The sequence below is a fragment of the Anolis carolinensis genome, chromosome 4, assembly GCF_035594765.1.
Source record: "Anolis carolinensis isolate JA03-04 chromosome 4, rAnoCar3.1.pri, whole genome shotgun sequence".
Classification (NCBI taxonomy): Eukaryota; Metazoa; Chordata; class Lepidosauria; order Squamata; family Dactyloidae; genus Anolis; species Anolis carolinensis.
The window spans coordinates 99,139,635-99,149,261 of NC_085844.1; positions in this window are offsets into that span (position 1 = coordinate 99,139,635).

Consider the following 9,627-nt stretch of genomic DNA (forward strand, 5'->3'; position numbering starts at 1 on the left):
AGGCTTTGGTTTCTTCCATGTTAGTGGGCTGGTCAATCTAGACTGGGTTTTAGGTATCCAAGGTATTGAACATTAGTACACTGGATAGTTCTTTTAAAATGTTCACTATAAAAACCCAAAGTGGATTTACTATCCCAATAGCATGGAAACCATTTTCTGGCACTGCTCTGTCCAGATCATTTTAAATGTTTATATTTTAATTTATTGTATTAGGATAGACAAATAACACTCTCATAGGTATTTCCATAATGGGAACTAATGACCATAAGATTTGGGGCTAGGTAAGATGCAAAGGAGGAGCCCCGGTGGCGAAGTGTGTTAAAACACTGAGCTGCTGAACTTGCAGACCAAAAGGTCCCAGGTTCAAATCCCAGGAGAGGAGTGAGCGCCCGCTGTTGCTCCAGCTTCTGCCAGCCTAGCAGTTCGAAAACATGCCAATGTGAGTAGATCAATAGGTACCGCTCTGGCAGGAAGGTAATGGTGACTTGAAGGCATACAGCAACACAGTTAGGTAGAAACAGTGTAATAATTGTTTGCAATCATTTATGGGGGAAATCTGTCAAATATAACTCATATATTTTCCCCATAATAGCACTACTCATTGGCAAATTTACAAAGAGCACACCCTAAACATTTTAATAAAGAGAGCTACACAATGTTTTTGAATCCTCTCAATCTCCTTTGTTTGATTTTAAAACAAATCTTTCAAAATGTATCTAGAAACTGAAACATACTTAAAAGCATTTACTGTATATATTACAGTGTATCAATATAGCAGTATCTCTAATTATTGTCATCATTATATTATTTTAAAACAAACATTTTATTGAGTTGAATCCAGGAGCAATTTTGTATTGATAGAAAGCATTTCCACATCATATATTTTTGCCCAATTCTGTCAATTAAGTTAAAGCCCATCACTATGTCCATGAGCTGTAAGGAATGGAACAGAATGAGAGGCAAATATTAATTATACCAGTTGAGTCTCCTTTATCCAAAATACTTGGAATGAGAAGATTTTTTGTATTTCATTTTTTATTTTGAAATCCTTGTATTTGCATATAGACAGTGAATAGGAGATAGGAGGGAAAGAAGATTAGTCATATATCGAGAAGCTGCTGCATTTTTTTCAAGGAGTCCTGACAAGGAAAACAGAAGAAGAGGCAACAAAAAAGGACTCTACATAAGATCTCTTTAAAAACAGACATCCTAGATGCTTCCTTGGCTGTCAGCACTACTTTTAGCAAAGTAGCCAGAAAGGATTTTCATCATATTTTGGATTTGATCAGTAAAAGAACAGTCTTACAATGGTAGGGAAGTAAGAGGCTGATTTCATCCAGTGAATCAAATTGTGTTAGGGCCAAAGAGAATACACTGTGAAAGTGGTCTGAGTTTCAAATAATTAATTTTGATTAACTGTCTTCTAGGACCAACATTTTAAAATGCAATAAAAAGATAATCTACCATGCAAGAAAATATGGAACAGTCTTAAATAATTAAGATTAGATTTATATTGCTCAGGAACAATTAAATACTTCTGTATTCCATATTACAGACAACATATATGCCAACTGAAAATAAGGGTCCTTGTTAACATTATTAATCTTGCTTCAGTGACTAATGATAGTTACTGGAAAAAGCCAAAGTCAAAACATAAATGTGAAGATCTATTTTGTGAAAAATGATGGAAGCATGAGCACTCACCAACACATTATAAGACCAATGTATACATGCAAAGGATATGCTGATGACATTCAGTTCTTTTTATCAGAGTCACTTAGGGTTGTGTAGGTGCTGGACCATTGCCTTGAGAATGTCTTTAGATGCCGGAGAGCCAGGAAACTGAATCCTGATGAATGCTGAAAATGGGACTTTTGTGTATTGATGGTTCTTGCATCCAGGTTTTCATTAAGCAACATGCCCTGGATGGAGTTGGGAATACTTCTACACAATGCTGCTTTCTCATCCTGGCACTGAGTTGAAGAATGATTTTTTAATAATCAAATGCAGTTTAAATTGTTTTAAACTTTTTAGCTGATTTTCATTGTCTTGTTTTAACTTGTTAGCACATTTGATTTCTATACACTTTTAATGTATTTAAATTATTTCCTATTGTGGTAAATTATTGATTAAATCATTAATTGTCTGTCACTCTGTCAGCATATGATATGTGATATGATATAAGTATTTTAATAAAAGAAAACATGAAAAAGCCTATAGGACATGAAACAAAACCATTTTTATTGATTAGCCAGTTGGCCTTTTCAAAACACACAATATAAACACAACATAATAGATCTATTCTGAGTAAAAATACAAATATACAAGTACAGAGAGAAAAAGTGGGGGTGGCCAACTTGTAACCAAATATACCTTAATCTTATGTATATACATCAAATTTCTTTGTCACCCTTACACTGTATACCAATCTGATCAATATACTCTAATCTCCTTTTGGTTGTTTTATGCAGATAAAAACAACTTTTATTGTTAAAATGGGGTTATAATCAGCTGGTAAAAATGTCATTTTCGCTCATTTTATTACAAATAAAAAGCCATCAATGTTGTTTCTTTTCTTTTTCATACAAACAGCAGCTATGTAATATGTGGTTCAGATTTTCAACTTCGGCTTTGGGAACGCCCGATAGTCTTTCTTTAGGTGGGATATGATTGAATCTGCCATGTCTCTCCACAGACTCCATTTGTTCAAATCTGGACCTTGTAAAAGCAATTTTTAAAGTATCATGGCCTACCTCATGGAGTTGGTATGAGGCCCATCTCACAGGATTGGTGTGCAGCCATTTTGTATGCCAGGTTGATAAGCGGCCATTTTGTGAGTCAGTTGCAGCAGCTCAGCAGAGTCTTGGGGAGGAGCCATCGAGTAGACATTAGCATAAGTGCTGCCTGATTGGCTGAATGAAAATGAGAAGTTACTGAGTAACCAGAGATGGGCGGAGCCAAAGTGGCAGTTAGAAGGCTGGCTGAACATTCTTTTTCAGTTAGCTTGGGGTTTTTTTCAGTTAGCCAGTGAGGTTTTAAAGGGTGGTCAGCTAGTCAGGCTTTGGAGTTCAGTTAGGAAGCTTAGGTTTTGGAAGCCAATTTGAGGAATTGGTTTTAGATTTGAGAACTCCTCTTTGAGGAGAATATAGTTAAAGTCTTTAAGGAAGGGAAATACTAAGCTATATTGTAACGCCTAAGAAATTACTGTTTAAATCCTGAGAATATTGGATTTAAGAGTAAACTTTAAATTGTTTTAAATTGTATTTATATGTTTAGTGTTTCGATTATTTTATGTTTTTTATTTGCTTTGTATACTGAGGCATTGAATTTTAGCCTAAATGTATGTTGTATGCCACTCTGAGTTCCCTACAGGGTGAGAAGAGTGGGATAGAAATGAAGTAATATATATAATATATAATTTTGGGAGTCTACCGTTTTCCAAATTTTTAATTTTTGAACAATAATTGAAGACCCTAATTTTGTCAAGTCCTTCAATGGAGTATATTCCTAATTCCACTTTGACAGCAGCAGCAGTGGTCCTTATGTTTACCCCCAGTATCAGTTTTAGGAATTTTTATTGGATTTGTTCCATTATTGCTAATTTGTTTAGACCCCAAAGTTCAGCCCCATATCATATCATAGGGACAATCTATGCTTTGTAAACTTTCATTATCGGGATTAAAGACCCTGGATATCAATGGCAAAGTAGTCTTGTCAGTGTGTTTGAGTGTGCCCTAGTTTTAATTGAGCATGAGTGAAATTGTGCAGGCCATGGACCTGACTCTGAAAAGACTAAACTTAAGTATGTAAATGTGTCAGAACCCTGGCAGCAGAGCACCAAAAACCTTACACAGAGGCCAGTCTCTATCTAATATCTTTATTAAAGAAATATATAAAATCAATAAAAACAAGTGAAGAATATAGTTCAGAAGCAGACCTTTCAAATGAGGTCAAATATAGTCCAAAAATGTATAGTCCGATAAATGATATTAGAGTTCAAAGTTTTAATCCACTTGACCGAAACACACACTTTGCCAAGCAATAGTGTGGGGAAATAACAGAGTCTTAGAGTCCAATGAAGCTTGACAACAAGGCTGGAAACAAACTTGATTCTTGGCTAGATCCGTGACTGGAGACAAGGCAAACATGAAGCATGAAACAGAGTCCGTGGTAAAAACGTGAGACAGGGCAAGGCTTGAAGCTTGATCCGGGAAGCAAGGAACTGGGATTACGAAGTCCACACACGATCTCTCTCCTCAAGCTGATCAATTGACTCCGCAAAGAATCCCTCGCGCCCAACACCTATATTGGGTCTCGTTTTCCCGCCAACAGAACTCTTTCCCTAGAGAACGAGAAGCGAAACCCAACTCTGTCCAGATGCATGACTCCTTAGAATTTCCCAAGGGAAGCAGACCTAATCCGCCATTTGTTTGGCAGCGATTCTTAGACTTCTCCGATTAGCTTCCCTGACTCCCCTTTCTCTAGAATAAATTTCCTTCCTGGGAAACGGAGGGGAGTTCTGCCCAAGGCCTGTTTGGCTGAATTCTTGTGGGCAAACATCAACATCCTGCAGGTGAAGAGACTCCAGTGCTTGTTGAACCGACGAAAACCCCATGTTTTCATCTTCATCTGCCACAATAGTACTAGGAACAGGACTACAAGGCCCATGAGTCATCACACTATCCCCGCCCCCAAGGCCCCCCTCAATCAGGGCCCCTCTCCTCGAGTCGCGGGGCCGCGGCTTGGTAGGGTAGGCCTGATGGAAGCGGCGGACTAAGTCGGGGGCATGGACTGTGGAAGCATCTTCCCAGGAGCGTTCTTCGGGGCCAAAACCCACCCAGTCAATGAGATACTGATGGTGGCGGCGATGGAAGCGAGAATCCAAAATGTCCTGAACCTCAAACTCCTCCTCTCTGTCCACTAGAACAGGGGCGGGGGCCGGCCGGCTCGCGTCGGGGCGGACACCATCCGCCGGAAGGAGCAGGGAACGGTGGAACACCGGATGAATGTGCATGGAGCGCGGAAGTTGGAGTTTGAAAGTCACGGGGTTAAGTTGCGCCACCACTGGGTAGGGACCAATGAAACGGGCATCTAACTTCCGGCAGGGACGGTGGGAGGGTAAAAAGCGAGTGGACAACAGAACCCAATCTCCTACCTTGATCTCGGGGCCCGGCTGGCGATGGCCGTCAGCGTGGCGTTTGTAGTGCTCTTTGGCTTGATCCAGTTGCTGGTGCAAGAGTTCTTGTACTGCTGTGAGTTCCTGCAGCCAGTCCTCCGCTGCAGGGACTTCTGAGGTTTCGATGACAGAAGGAAAGAAACGTGGATGGAAACCGTAGTTTGCAAAGAACGGGGTTTCTTTAGTTGAAGCCTGGACACCATTGTTGTATGCAAACTCTGACAGAGGTAATAAGGAAGCCCAATTGTCCTGTTGGTAGTTTACATAACAGCGAAGGTATTGTTCCAAAGTGGCATTGGTGCGCTCAGTTTGTCCATCCGTTTGGGGATGGTGAGCTGAAGATAAACGAGAGTCTATGCCCAATAGTTTTTGTAGTGCTTTCCAGAAACGAGAGGTGAATTGAGATCCACGGTCAGTGACCAAACTCTTGGGCAATCCATGTAGTCGAAATACATGCTGAAGGAATAAATCTGCAGTCTCTTTGGCCATGGGGAGGCCATTACAGGGGATGAAATGGGCCAACTTGGTAAAAAGGTCCACCACTACTAGAATCGTGGTGAATCCAAGGGAGGGTGGTAAGTCAGTGATAAAATCCGCGGAAATTATCTCCCATGGGCGAGAAGGAGTGGGAAGGGGATGCAATAGCCCTGACGGCTTCTCCCTTCGTGTCTTGGAACGCTGACATACAGGACAGGTATTGACATATTTCTCCACATCCTTGCGGATCTTGGGCCACCAGAAATCTCGCAGGATCAAGTGCATGGTTTTAAATAGCCCAAAATGTCCTGCTGGCTTGCTGTCATGACATAGATGAAGTGCTTTTTCTCTGCCGGGACCTGGAGGAATGTAAACATGATTCCTGTAGCATAGTAGCCCATTCTTAAGTGAGAATGGGAAACGTAGTCCTTGGCGAATCTGTTCTTGAGCCCAGGCATCTGTCTGTTGACTGGCTCTAATTTCTTGAGTGAAAAGGGATTCTGGGTTAGAGGGGGTTGGTTCAATTGAAGTGGATTTGGTGTTTCCCACTGTGAGCGTGGCAAAATTTTCGGGTTGCAGCAATCGAGATTCTGAGGTCTCTCTGCGCCCTGCAGCATACTCTGGTTTCCGTGATAGAGCATCTGCTTGCTTGGTCTGAGCCGGGGTCACATAATGGATCTGGAAGTCAAAACGTTCAAAGAACAAAGCCCAGCGCTGCTGTCTTTGATTTAACTTCCGTGCGGTCCTGAGGTGCTCTAAATTTCGATGATCAGTATGAACTTCAATGGGGAATTTGGCCCCTTCCAACCAATGTCTCCAATTTTCAAAAGCTGCCTTTATGGCCAAAAGTTCTTTCTCCCAAATAGTGTAATTTCTCTCTGGGGCTGTTAGTTGACGGGAGTAATAGGCACAAGGATGAAGATGTTCTCCCACTGGTTGCATGAGTACAGCCCCAATTGCCACATCGGAGGCGTCAGCCTGCACAACAAAAGGGGTTTTAGGATTAGGGTGCTGTAGAATTGGCTGGGTCGTGAATAACTGCTTATCTGGTGGAACCCTTTCTCTGCTTGCTCCGTCCAGCAGAAAGGCTGTTTCCCTCGGATGCAGCTGGTGATTGGGTCAGACCAGCGAGCGAAGTCTGGGATGAATTTCCGGTAGTAGTTTGCAAACCCCAAGAAGCGTTGTACTTCCTTTTTGTTGGTTGGCGCCTGCCATTCCAATACTGCTGAAACCTTTGCCGGGTCCATGGAGAGCCCTAGTGGCGAGATGCGGTATCCCAGGAAGTCTACCTCTTGCAGATCAAAGGCGCATTTCTCTAACTTGGCATATAGTCCATGATCCCACAATCGTTGTAGCACCATTCTGACGTGTTGCTCATGTTCCGATTGTGATCTAGAAAACACCAAAAAATCGTCGAGATATATGATCAAGAACTGATCTAGTCCTGGAAGATATCGTTGACAAAATGCTGGAATGTTGCGGGAGCTCCGGATAAACCGTAATTCATGACTAGGGACTCAAATAATCCGAATTTGGTCTGGAAGGCGGTTTTCCATTCGTCCCCTTCTCTTATGCGAACTAGATTGTAAGCCCCGCGGAGATCCAGCTTGGTGTAAACCTTGGCCCCTCGGAGCCGGTCTAATAGGTCCGAGATCAGAGGCAGGGGGTAGCGGTTCCGCTTCGCGATATTGTTCAATGCTCTATAGTCCACAACCAAGCGTAGGTCCCCTGACTTCTTTTTCACAAACATCACAGGAGAAGCAGCTGGGGATTGAGAGGGTCTGATGAACCCCTTGCGGAGGTTTGACTCTATAAACTCCCTGAGAGCTTCTTGCTCTGGTTCAGTCAGGGAGTAGAGGTGTCCTCACGGAATTGGGGCCCCCTCCACCAGGTCAATGGCACAGTCGTAGGGTCTATGTGGGGGTAGTTTCTCGGCTTCCTTTTCATTGAAAACATCCCAAAAGTCCGAATATTTCTTGGGCAAGGTGATGATGGGCTCTGCGTCTGTGGCATGGCAGACCTTGGCTACTAGACAATGGTTTTGGCAATATCTTGAGGCGAACTGCAGTTCTCTGTTGGACCAGGAGATGTTTGGGTCATGGAGTGTCAGCCATGGAATACCCAAAATCACAGGGAAGTGGGGAACCTCGGTAACGAAGAAGGAAATTTCTTCCATGTGTTCTCTTATCCACATTCTGGTGGGCTCAGTCCATTGGCTTACTGGACCTGTCTTTAGGGGTCGGCCGTCTATGGCCTGCACCACCCGGGCACTCTTGAAATCATGATATTGTAATCCTAGAGAGTCAGCATACTCTCTATCGATGAAATTGTTTGTTGCCCCTGAGTCTATCATGGCATGGATCATGACGGGTCCCTTTTTCACTGACCACAGCATGACTACCAGGAGAAATAGGACCCCCGTTTGCGGCTCTTGAGTGGAATTTTTGACCGGGTTGGCGAGCCTCTCTACGCCCGGTCGCTGGCTTCCCCCGCCGGCTTCGCTCCAGCCGCCTCGGCCGCCTCCGCCTCTGCGGAGGACGCCGCCGCCAGGCGGGCGGCGGGCTTCTTTTTGGCTGGACATTCTCTGGCGAAGTGGCCTCCATTCCCACAGTACCAGCACAGATTCAAACGTTGGTGGCGGGCCTTTTCAGCAACATCTAGTCTGGGGCGCACATTGCCCAACTGCATCGGCTCCTCCTCGCTTCCCATGGGGTTTGGGGCTGGCGGTGGGGTTCTCCATATTGGACGGGGCTGAACGCTGGTAGAAGTGGGGGGCCTTACTCCAGCTCTTCCACTCCGGCCTCGGAGCCATTGTTTTTTGTTGGCAAGCAGGACTTCAGCCCGTAACCACTGGTTGATGAGTCTTTCAAGAGTCCCTGGGGGGTCCACCTTAGAGATTTCTTCCTGCATCTTGATGTTGAGGCCCTCGCGAAACTGTCCTCTGAGGGCTATATCGTTCCAGCCGGTGCTCTGAGCCAGCACCCGGAACTCGGCTATGTACCGGGACAACGGTCTGTCCCCTTGGAAGAGACGCCGGAGTTTATGGCCGGCCGCCTCCTCGTCGTCCTCGATCCCCCAGGTCTTTCTAAGGTGGTTCAAGAAATTTTGCGCGGTGTTTAGATGCGTGGAACCTGCATCGTACAACGCCGTCGCCCAAGTGGCCGCAGGCCCATCTAGGAGACTGAAGATCCACGCCACCTTGACATCTTCTTGGGGAAACTCGGCTTGGCGGGCTTCTAAGTACGCCTGACATTGGCGACGGAAGACATGAACCTGGGAGGCTTCTCCAGAGAACTTGGTTGGTAGCGCTAGGGCAGGGAGTCGGGCTCCGCGTTCCTTCAAGCCCCGTATTTCTCCCTCCTGCATACGGAGTGTGTCTCGGATCCTATTGAATTCTTCCTGGGAAATGGTGTAACTGGGTGGTTGAGCTTCTGCTCCAGTTCCTGTAGACATTCTGGCCTTAGGTTATTTGGTGCTTAGGGTGGCGGAGTCAAACTGTCAGAACCCTGGCAGCAGAGCACCAATAACCTTACACAGAGGCCAGTCTCTATCTAATATCTTTATTAAAGAAATATATAAAATCAATAAAAACAAGTGAAGAATATAGTTCAGAAGCAGACCTTTCAAATGAGGTCAAATATAGTCCAAAAATGTATAGTCCAATAAATGATATTAGAGTTCAAAGTTTTAATCCACTTGACCGAAACACACACTTTGCCAAGCAATAGTGTGGGGAAATAACAGAGTCTTAGAGTCCAATGAAGCTTGACAACAAGGCTGGAAATAAACTTGATTCTTGGCTAGATCCGTGACTGGAGACAAGGCAAACATGAAGCATGAAACAGAGTCCGTGGTAAAAACGTGAGACAGGGCAAGGCTTGAAGCTTGATCCGGGAAGCAAGGAACTAGGATTACGAAGTCCACACACGATCTCTCTGCTCAAGCTGATCAATTGACTCCGCAAAGAATCCCTC